The 10,170-nt window shown below is 55.2% G+C and overlaps 1 long non-coding RNA gene across 1 annotated transcript; it reads right to left on the bottom strand.

The window, feature by feature from the left end:
* Positions 1-671: 671 nt before the first annotated feature.
* LOC108175490 (uncharacterized) lies at positions 672-9,594 on the bottom strand. Its single transcript, XR_011381055.1, has 2 exons — positions 9,463-9,594; positions 672-1,394 (listed from the first exon to the last, which is right to left on the bottom strand). It is a non-coding gene; the product is annotated as an uncharacterized lncRNA (long non-coding RNA).
* Positions 9,595-10,170: the final 576 nt, after the last annotated feature.

The following is a 10,170-nucleotide window of genomic DNA, read 5'->3' as shown; positions in this document are numbered from 1 at the left end:
ATGGCGGCACTGCAGGCAGTGGCTTTATCCGCTATACCACAGTGCCGGCCCCAGCACTGGATTTCTAAGCTTCGTTTAAAGATTGAAGGAAGGAATGGATTTGAAACATTCAACCTAAAAAAGGTCTGCAAGTGGGGTCTCACTAGGTGGGAACCCCACTGCTGACTCCACCTTGAAAGGAAAAGGCATTTGTAGGTAGGGAGGCCCTGAATTGGAGCCTTCTCCCAGGTTACTTCTGGGTGGTTCTCCATCCGGGTTCCGGTTGCCTCGGTGCCTCTCAGGAGACAGCAAGGTCACAACGCCAAAGGCCAGCAGCTCCTGGGGGAACGGGATACATAATGCCTCCAATACCTGGGCCCAAGGCCAAGCAACAAAATAGGAGAGACTAAAGAGAGAGAGCCCTTTTTGGCCCTAAAATGCAATCAAAAGGACAGAAGGGGATTTAAAAAAAAAAAAAAAAAAAGCAACGAGCTAACTCTCCTATCACTTCCGCTTTTCCTAGCGACTCAGAGGGGCACGTGTAGTGCAGGGACAGCTGGGATCCGCACACGGGCCCGTCTGACCCTGCGGCTTTCCCCACTACACACCACCACCGCTGCACGCGCGAGATCCAGCCAGAGAACCACGGAGTCAGCCGCACCTTTGGGCACACAAGCAGATTGGGAAGAGGCTGATTTTTTTTTTTCAGTGTTCCAAATGTGATGGGTTTATTTTAGTTACGCTGATGCAGAACCAAAGATCGCGCTACAGCACGGAGAGGAATCATATTAAAAGGTCATGGAGGCATGGGGGGGGGGGGGGGGACGTGCAGGCTGTGACAGCACGCTGCTGCCCAGGTTAACGTGAAGGTTCCCCCCCGGGAACTGAACAGGAGCGCGGCACACACACACAACGTCCAGGCACGCCTCCCAGAGCCTGCCTCTGGGCGCACCTGAATCGCCAGGCTTCCGTGCCGGGAGCATCACAATTCTTTGGAGAATTTAAAAGTTCACACTTCTGAAGGTTCACACAGGGGGTTCATTTCTCTTCGCTGCCAGGGACCAATGTGATGCTTTACTCAAAACCACGTTAAGCTTCAAGTTCAAATCTCAGCCCAGCCTCGTGGCCTCCTGCGTTGAAGGTCTTCCCGTCGATCAAAGCGGCGAGGGTCAGTTTGACTCCTGGTCAGAGGGTCCAACCAGGCTGGTGTGATTTACTTTAGCAGACAGAGAAGTCCTACAATCCAGCTTGGATTTACTACGATGCCAAAACACGTGGTGTTACTGCCAGGCGTCCACACCGGTTTCAGTCTTCTCGTTGGCCTTCTGGTAGATGGAAGCTCCGAATTCAGGGCCATCCTTTACGTGGGTGTGCAGCTGGAAGTCTGCAACCTTGTGACCCAGGGCCAGATTATCCTGTGACAGTTTGGATTTGGTTATGTCAAAACTCATCTGAGAGCCAGCAAGCCAACCTTCAAAAGCCAATTTGGCCCATAGATGGTTGGTCCAGAAAAATCTATATCAACATTACTTCCAAGATTGAAACAATCCCGTTTATAGGAGGCCATCAGTTTCCCACTCTTTTTTCCTGTGTTCAGTACAAATACGGTATCAAGGGTCAATTTCGGGGGCCGGCGCTGTGGCGTAGCGGGTAAAGCCTCCACCTGCAGTGCCAGCATCCCTTATGGGTGCCGGTTTGAGTCCCAGCTGCTCCACTTCCGCTATGGCCTGGGAAAGCAATGGAGGATGGCCCAAGTGCTCGGGTACCTGCACCCACGTGGGAGACCTGGAAGAAGCTCCTGGCTCCTGTCTTTGGATCAGCTCAGCTCTGGCTGTTGCGGCCATTTGGGGAGTGAACCAGCAGATGGAAGACCTCTCTCTCTCTAACTCTCTGCCTTTCAAATAAATAAATCTTGAGAGAGAGAGAGAGAGAGCCAGTTTCAACCTTCAGCAACTTACTCTCCAGAGAGATTTCTGTCCCCAGAGTATTTCCTGGGAGTCCAAGTTACAGACCTTACATGCGGTCTCTAGGCTGCCTGCCGCTTTCCCTGTATCAGCGTAAGCATGACCAGAAGTAGAAAAGTCCACGCCACCACAAGACTTGGTTCTCAGGTCTATTCTGACCATGCCAACCCCACGTCCTTTGTGGAAGACGTCCTTGGCAGCCTTTGCTGGGTCACCGTGTGTTACACGTCTCTTCGAGCCAAGGGCTGTCCCCGCTCCGCCGGGGCAACGCTGAAGGTCTTCCAGCCAAAAGACCGATTTTAATACAGCTTCTCACTGCCCCAGCCGTGGCCCTGCCGATAGAAGTAAGGAGACTTGGGCAGCTATCTTCAGGCTGATAAAATGCAGAAGCCTGATCGGAGTCCTTGGGCCTCTCTGCAGGGTCAAGTTCTTTGGGGATTTTGGAGAGGAGTGAGGGCTGGCTGCAGAGCGCCCCACTGCAGGAGGAGGAGACGCCGGAGGAAGTGTGGCTCACTTGCGGGCTGCACTCGCCCCCGGGCACCACCACCCTGCTCTGCGGGGCTTCACGCAGAGGCAGGAGCTGTTGGAGCTCACAGGTGGGGGTCTCAGCTCCCCCTCTCACAGTGTCTGCTTTGCCTATCCAGGGAGGGTCAGTGAGAACCAACATGGTCTCGGATGAAAGTTCCAGATACCCTTCCTGGTTCTGGACACCTACCGAGGTACTGCCGGCCAGGTTTGGATTGTTTTCCATTTTTGGTGATGCTTCTGCATCACCGGAGTTGGCCCAGGGACCCTCCTTGTATTAAGGATCACCTACCAGGCCGAATCTGCCCCTGCCCATAGCTGACGGGGACCAGTCATCTGTCACTCACATGAGCAAGGGGGACACAGGCCCCCACTATGTTGTTTGACAAAATATTCCCCCTGATGTCCCTCCTCCCTCTGGAGGGGCCTGTTCAAGACTTCACAGGGCTGGTGCCATGGCTCACTAGGCTAATCCTCCACCTTGCAGCGCCGGCACACCAGGTTCTAGTCCCGGTCGGGGCGCTGGATTCTGTCCCGGTTGCCCCTCTTCCAGGCCAGCTCTCTGCTGTGGCCAGGGAGTGCAGTGGAGGATGGCCCAAGTGCTTGGGCCCTGCACCCCATGGGAGACCAGGAGAAGTACCTGGCTCCTGCCATCGGATCAGCGCGGTGCGCTGGCTGCAGCGTGCCAGCCGCTGCAGCCGTTGGAGGGTGAACCAATGGAAAAGGAAGACCTTTCTCTCTGTCTCTCTCTCTCTCACTGTCCACTCTGCCTGTCAAAAAAAAAAAAAAAAAAAAAAAAAAAAAAGACTTCACAGACGGGGCCGGCACTGTGGCACAGCGGGTTAAGCCGACTCCCATAACTCCAGCTTCCAATATGGGCACCAGTTTGATTCCCAGCTGTTCCACTTCTGATCCAGCTCCCTGCTAATGGCTTGGGAAAGCAGTGGAGGATGGTCCAAGTGTTTGGGCCCCTGCACCCATGTGGGAAACCTGGAGGAAGTGCCTGGCTCCTGGCTGGCCCAGTCCCAGTAGTTGTGGCCATTTGGGGGAATGAACCAGCAGATGGAAGGCCTCTCCTGTCTTTCCCTCTCTTTCTCTCTCTCTCTGTAACTCTTTTAAGTAAATAAATTTTTAAAAATATTTATTTATTTGAAAGTCAGAGTTACACAAAGAAGGAGAGGCAGAAAGAGAAACAGAAAGAGAGAGAGAGAGAGAGACGTCTTCCATCCGTTGATTCACTCCCCAATTGGCCGCAGGGGCCAGAGCTGCGCCAATCCGAAGCCAGGAGCCAGGAGCTTCTTCCTCCAGGTCTTCCACATGGGTGCAGGGGCTCAAGTGCTTGGGTCATCCTCCACGGCTTTCCCAGGCCACAGCAGAGAGCTGGACTGGAAGTGGAGCAGCCAGGAATCAAACTGGCAGCCATACTGGAGGCTGGAGAAGTGGCGCCCATATGGGATGTTGGCACTGCAGGCGGCGGCTTTACCTGCTACATCACAGCGTTGGCTGCATAAATAAATCTTAAAGAAAAAAATTGGCTGGCACCACGGCTCACTTGGCTAATCCTCCACCTGTGGCACCGGCACCCTGGGTTCTAGTCCCGGTTGGGGTGCCAGATTCTGTTCCGGTTGCTCCTCTTTCAGTCCAGCTCTCTGCTGTGGCTCGGGAAGGCAGAGAAGGGTGGCCCAAGTCCTTGGGTCCTGCACCTGCATGGGAGACCAGGAGGAGGCACCTGGCTCCTGGCTTTGGATAGGCGCAGCGCGCCAGCCGTAACAGCCATTTGGGGGGTGAACCAATGGAAAAAGGAAGACCTTTCTCTCTGTCTCTCTCTCTCTCTCTCTCACTAACTCTGCCTGTCAAAAAAAAAAAAAAATTGTCTATGTCTCACACCAGAGTATTTGGGTTCAGTGCCCAGCTCTGCTCCTAACTCCAGCTTCCTGCTAATGCAGACCTGGAGAGGCAGTGGCGATGGCTCAAACAGTTGGGATCCTACTAACCAATAAGGGAAACCTGGATTGACTTCCCTGCTCCAGGCTATAGCCTTGGACCAGCCCTGGCTATTGCCAGCATTTCAGGAGGGAACCAAAGGATGTGAACTCTCCGCCTCTCAAATAAAGTAATTAGTTGGCCGGCGCCGCGGCTCACTAGGCTAATCCTCCGCCTTGCAGCGCCGGCACACCGGGTTCTAGTCCCAGTCGGGGCGCCGGATTCTGTCCCGGTTGCCCCTCTTCCAGGCCAGCCTTCTGCTGTGGCTAGGGAGTGCAGTGGAGGATGGCCCAGGTGCTTGGGCCCTGCACCCCATGGGAGACCAGGAAAAGCACCTGGCTCCTGGCTCCTGCCATCGGATCAGCGCGGTGTGCTGGCCGCAGCGCGCCGGCCGCGGCGGCCATTGGAGGGTGAACCAACGGCAAAGGAAGACCTTTCTCTCTGTCTCTCTCACTGTCCACTCTGCCTGTCAAAAATAAATAAATAAATAAAATAATTAGTTAATTAATTAATCAAGTTCATGGGAAATGAAATTAAAATAGCTTGCTGCAATTTAAAAAAAAAAAAAGATGATTTATTTATTTGAAAGTTCCAGAGAGACAGGGAGGGACAGAGAAATCTTCCATCAGTTGGTTCACTCCCCAGATGGCTACAACAGCCCAGGCTGGGCTAGGGTAAGCTTTGTCTGGGTCTTTGCTGCTTTTCCCAGGCCATTAACAGGGAGCTGGATCAGAAAAAGAACAGCCAGAACTTGAGCTGGCACCATGTGGGATGCCACTGTCATAGACTTCACTGGCTAAGCCACAATGCCAGCCCCTGCAGAAGTTTGAGGGAAGACCAGGACTGTAGCACAGCAGGTTAAGTGGCTGCTGCAACACCGGCATCCCTGTCAGAGCGCTGTTTTGAGTCTCGGCTGCTCCACTGCTGATTCAGCTCCTTGCTAATGCGCCTGGGAAAGCAGCGGATGATGGCCCAAATGCTTGGGCTCCTGCCACCCATATATGAGACCCAAATGGAGTTCTGGACTCCCAGCTCCGGTGTGGATCAGCCCTGGTCATTCAGGCCATTTGGGAAGTGAATCAGTGGATGAAAGGTCTTTCCCTCTCTCACTCTGCTTTTCAAATCAATCAATCAATCAATCAATCAATCAATCTTAAAAACTTTTTGATGGGGCAGACATGGTACAACAGATTACACTGACACTTGGGATACCCACACATTACTCTGGAATGCTGGTTTGAGTCTCGGCTACTCCACTTTTGATTCAGCTTCCTACTGATGCATCCTGGGAAGCAGCAGAAGATGCCTCAAGTGCTTGGGACCATTACCCACATGGAAGACCCGGATGGAGTTCCAGGCTCACAGCTTTGGCCTAGCCTGGCCCTGGCTGTTGTAGCCATTTGGGGAATAAACCAGTGGGTGGAAGAACTCTCTCTGTTAATGTGCCTTTCAAGTAGATGAAAATAAATTTTTTTTGACAGGCAGAGTGGACAGTGAGAGAGAGAGAGACAGAGAGAAAGGTCTTCCTTTGCCGTTGGTTCACCCTCCAATGGCTGCAGCGGCCAGCACACCGCACTGATCCGAAGCCAGGAGCAAGGTCTTCTCCTCGTCTCCTGTATGGGTGCAGAGCCCAAGGACCTGGGCCATCCTCCACTGCACTCCAGGGCCACAGCAGAGAGCTGGCCTGGAAGAGGAGCAACTGGAACAGAACCTGGTGCCCCGACCAGGACTAGAACTCAGTGTGCTGGATCCGCAAGGCAGAGGATTAGCCTACTGAGCTGCGGCATCAGCCTGAAAATAAATTTTTATTTTATTTTTTATTTTTATTTTTTTGACAGGCAGAGTGGACAGTGAGAGAGACAGAGAGAAAGGTCTTCCTTTGCCATTGGTTCACCCTCCAATGGCCGCCGCGGCCGGCGCACTGCGGCCGGCGCACCACGCTGATCCGAAGGCAGGAGCCAGGTGCTTCTCCTGGTCTCCCATGGGGTGCAGGGCCCAAGCACTTGGGCCATCCTCCACTGCACTCCCGGGCCATAGCAGAGAGCTGGCCTGGAAGAGGGGCAACCGGGACAGAATCCAGTGTCCCGACCGAGACTAGAACCTGGTGTGCCGGCGCTGCAAGGCAGAGGATTAGCCTATTGAGCCGTGGCACCGGCCTTGAAAATAAATTTTTAAATAAAATTAATTTAAGGGGCCAGTGCTGTGGCAAAGCAGGTAAAGCCACCACCTACAGTGCCAGCATCCCATATGGGCGCTGGTTCAAGTCCCGGCTGCTCCCCTTCTATCCAGCTCTCTGCTATAGCCTTGGAGAGCAGTGGAAGATGGCCCAAGTCCTTGGGCCCTGCACCCACATGGGAGACCTGGAAGAAGCTCCTGGCTCCTGGCTTTGGATTGGCGCAGCTCTGGCAGCTATGGCCATTTAGGGAGTGAACCAGTGGAGGGAACACCTCTCTCTTTCCCTCTGCCTCTCTGTAACTCTGCCTTTCAAATAAATTTTAAAATCATAAATAAATAAATAAATAAGCAAATTGATAACACAGCATTATCTCTATGGCTGTCTGTTTTTTGACTTGGTGAGCTGTTTTTCCTTCTGAATGGATGGAACTCATAACTCATAGGTCATCTTGGTCTGTGTCTTTATAAATGGAGATGACCCAGTTCTTTTTTTTTTTTTTTCAGATTTATTTATTTATTTATTTGAAAGTCAGAGTTACACAGAGAAAGAAAGAGAGGTAGAGGGAGACAGAGAGGTCTCCCATCTGCTGGTTCACTCCCCAGTTGGCTGCAACGGCTGGAGCTGCACCGATCTGAAGCCAGGAGCCAGAAGCTTCTTCCGGGTCTCCCACACGGGTGCAGGGGCCCAAGCCCCTGGGCCATCTTCCGCTGCTTTCCCAGGCCACAGCAGAGAGCTGGATCAGAAGTGGAGCAGCCAGACTCAAACCAGCACCCACATGGGATGCTGACACTGCTAGGCAGTGGCTTTACCCGCTATGCCACTGCGCTGGCCCTCCAGTTCTCATTTAAAAAAAAATATTTGAGAGGCTGTGGGGCCGGGGCCGTGGCTCACTTTGTTAATCCTCTGCCTGAGGCGCCGGCATCCCATATGGGCACCAGGTTCTAGTCCCGGTTGCCCCTCTTCCAGTCCAGCTCTCTGCTGTGGCCTGGGAGTGCAGTGGAGGATGGCCCAGGTGCTTGGGCCCTGCACCCCATGGGAGACCAGAAGGAAGCACCTGGGTCCTGGCTTCGGATTGGCGCAGCGCCGGCCGTAGCGGCCATTTTGGGGGTGAACCAATGGAAGGAAGACCTTTCTCTCTGTCTCTCTCTCTCACTGAATATAACTCTACCTGTCAAATAAAATACATATATATATATATATATATATATATATATATTTGAGAGGCAGAGCTACAGAGAAGGGGAGGCAGAGAGAGAGAGAGATCTTCTATCCGCTGGTCCACTCCCCATTTGGCTGTAACGGCCGGAGCTGGACCAATCAGAAACCAGGAGTCAGGAGCTTCTTCCAGGTCTCCCAAGCATGTTGGCCGTCCTCCAGTGTTTTCCCAGGCCGTTAGCCAGGAGCTGGATCCAAGTGGTGCAGCCGGGACTCAAACCAACGCCTGTAAGGGATGCTGGCGGAGACTTAACTACTATCCACAGCTCTGGCCCCAGTTTCAGAGGTTTAACAGGAGTCAGAAACACACACACACACACACAGGAGTCAGGCTGGTATCTGCTGGAAGTAGGGGAGCATGACGTTGTGTCTACTACAGCGGTTTACAAGGCTGAAGAATGAGCGTGGGCTGATGGACACCACCTACGACACAATGAGGCATTTGCCCTCCCCAGCACTGGTGGCCTCCAGGAAACAGTAGTGCAAAGCCGAAGCCCAGGACAAAGCGGAGCCCTTGCACAAGGCAGCAGCACCTTGGAGAGCAGCACCCGAAAAAGCTGGCTCCAGTTTCAGAGAATCTAAGGCTCCAGCCGCTAAACTAAAGTGCCCTTGGCGGGGCCTGCCTGGGCCGGCACTGCAGTGTAACGGGTAAAGCCACCACCTGTGATGGCAGCAGCCCATATAGGCGCCGGTATGTGTGGATCAAAAGCGGAGTAATCAGGATACGGCTCCATTTCCGACCCAGCTCCCTGCTACTGTCCTGGGAACGCAGAGGATGATGGCCCAAATCTTGGGCTTGGCCCCTGCGCCCTGATGAGACCAGGAAGCTCCTGACTTCAGCCTGGCCAAGTTCTGGCTGCTGCAGCCATCTGGGGAGTGAACCAGTGGATGGAAATCTCTTTGTGTCTCCCTCTCTGTAACTCTGCTTTTCAAATAAATAAAATCAGTCTTACCAAATGAAATAAACTGCTACACTTCCCTCGTCTCTGGCTGGTTTCTCAGCCTCGGGAGCCCTGTTTTGCATTGCCCAGGCTTCTCAAATGAGGAGACTGTGCCCTCGTTAACAGGGATTAATAACAAGGACAACAAAAAGAACAAGGATACTTAAAAAAAAAAAAAAAAAAGCCGATCGGGCCCGGCGGATGGCGACACCAAGGGCGTGCGCCGATCGGGGTCCGCGAGGCCGGATGCTGGCTCTGCGCCTGGCCGCGCCCACCCGGGGCCGGCCCCGGAGAGAAGGGACCGTCAGCCCAGTGCCTGTGACCTCCGACTATCCGCCCCACGGCACCGCCTCCGTGACCGCACAAACTCCCACGAAACCCCGTGACCCGGAGCCGCGACCCGAGCGCGGGAATGTGGCGGGCACCCTAACCACCGGAAGCGGAAGTGGAGCTCCAGAAAGGTACCGGAAACTACTACGTTTCCCAGAGGTCCCTGCTCGCAGACAGACAGCAGTGCTGACCAATGAGGTAACGAGGGCCTCTCCGGCGCCCGTTAGTTTCCCAGGGTGGGCAGGCCAGTGCCAGCGCGCGCGTCGGGCGGCGGGTGAGGGGACCCCCGGGCTGCAGAGCTTGGGAACGTATTCGTCGACGGCCCAGAGCGGCCGTTGCTCCTGCTTACCCCCTTGCCCTGGCGGCTTGGCCCGAGTCTCTGTCAGTGTGCAGCTGGGACCCCAGATGTCCTGCGGGTTGAAGCGCCTCGCTGTGGCGGGGCTGCGCCGGCGACGACAGTGCGTCCCCACTTCCCCGCCCCTGCACACACATCTCGTTTCCCGGGGGAGCGCTCGCTCACGCCACCGCCGACCGCGGGGCCGCGCGCTGTGCGGGGTGGCAGAGGGTGCGCGTTCCCGCGCGGTGCGGTAAGTGCTAATGGGTCGAGCGTTCAGAGGCGGCGGCTGGGAGAGCCCGGGAGGGCAGCCGTTCCGCTCGGCCCTCACTTGGCGGAATCCCCGAGTCTCTCCTGCTTCACAGGTGAAACGTCCGAGGGTCGGGGAGGGGTCCCCGGGGAGCGCTGAGAGCACTAACGGGGCAGCTTCCGGCCCCGGGGACCCGCTAGGGAGAGCCGAGGCCCGGCCCGGGGCAGCTCCGCTTCACCGGTGGGGAGCTTAGGGAGCCCGGACAGGTGTCAGGCCGTGATCGGAGCTACGCCAGGGGCTTCGGGAGGCTGTGAGCGAGGTGAGGGAGGAAAACTTGGCCGCGTGCCGGGCTGCGGGTGCGGGAGGCCGGGTGCTTCCCCAAGGGAAGTACAGGGGCGGGCAGGCAGGGAGGCGAGTTCTGGACGGGCGGAGAGTGCGGCTCTAGGAACAGCGCCAGCGGGGGTGCAGGCTGC

This window comes from Oryctolagus cuniculus, chromosome 12 (genome assembly GCF_964237555.1).
Source record: "Oryctolagus cuniculus chromosome 12, mOryCun1.1, whole genome shotgun sequence".
NCBI classification, from domain to species: Eukaryota; Metazoa; Chordata; class Mammalia; order Lagomorpha; family Leporidae; genus Oryctolagus; species Oryctolagus cuniculus.
Note: the sequence above shows the minus strand (reverse complement) of the source record. Positions and strands in the feature narration are given on the sequence as shown.